General features: G+C 33.2%; 1 non-coding gene across 1 annotated transcript; it reads right to left on the reverse strand.

Annotated features, from left to right (window-relative positions):
* Positions 1-300: 300 nt before the first annotated feature.
* LOC138807647 (U6 spliceosomal RNA) lies at positions 301-404 on the reverse strand. The gene has a single exon (XR_011366225.1). It is a non-coding gene; the product is annotated as a U6 spliceosomal RNA (small nuclear RNA).
* Between the last annotated feature and the right edge of the window lie 406 nt (positions 405-810).

Here is an 810-nt window from a genome sequence, read left to right on the forward strand (position 1 = left end):
GAAAACAAACATTAGAACTTCGGAGGTGGGGAGAATACTCGTGGAGGTAGGAGAGAAGGAATCGTAGTGGAAAAACAAAGGAGGAGGCAACAATGCTTGATAGGAAATATACTTGATAGGAAATTACCTTACTCATTTAATTGTAACCCCTCTGCACAGTATTTTTTTTATAATAAAAGACATACAAAAATTAATTCAATGTATGATTATGGGCCAGTACTAGGATTTGAATTTATGGGCCTTCCACTTACTTTCACACTTCAAACTGGGATCTCTATTTGTCTTTATTTATTTATTTTTTAAAATCAGGAATGCTTCACAAATATTCAAGTCATCCTTGCACAAGGGCCATGCTAATCTCTGTATCGTTCCAATTTTTGTATATGTGCTGCCAAAGTGAGCAATCTTTAATTTTTTGTTAATCTTTTTTTCAAGGATAAATCTAATAACACTGTCCCCTAATTTTGTATAAAATAAGTTTTAGACATATATTTAATATGTAATATATTTGTGAGATATATACATACTATTTATCTGCAGGAGTTGGGCACACTGCAACAATTGAAGGCACTGATTTAATTTCATTGCTGTCATTCTATTTTAAGACTTTTAAAAATCAAAACATAGATGACCATGATTTCATCGAATGTCCTGTCCAATATAGATTTGTGTGTATCAGGCAGGCTGTACCTCATGTCACACAAGAGTGCAAGAATAATAGGGTTTAGCTCATTACATAGTGGCTTATCAGGACATAGGAAATATCCCTCAATTTGGTTGAGCTGATCTCCATTGTTTGTTCTATACTAT

This window comes from Dipodomys merriami, unplaced genomic scaffold (assembly GCF_024711535.1).
Source record: "Dipodomys merriami isolate MVZ:Mamm:240054 unplaced genomic scaffold, mDipMer1.0.p SCAF_425, whole genome shotgun sequence".
Taxonomy (NCBI): domain Eukaryota; kingdom Metazoa; phylum Chordata; class Mammalia; order Rodentia; family Heteromyidae; genus Dipodomys; species Dipodomys merriami.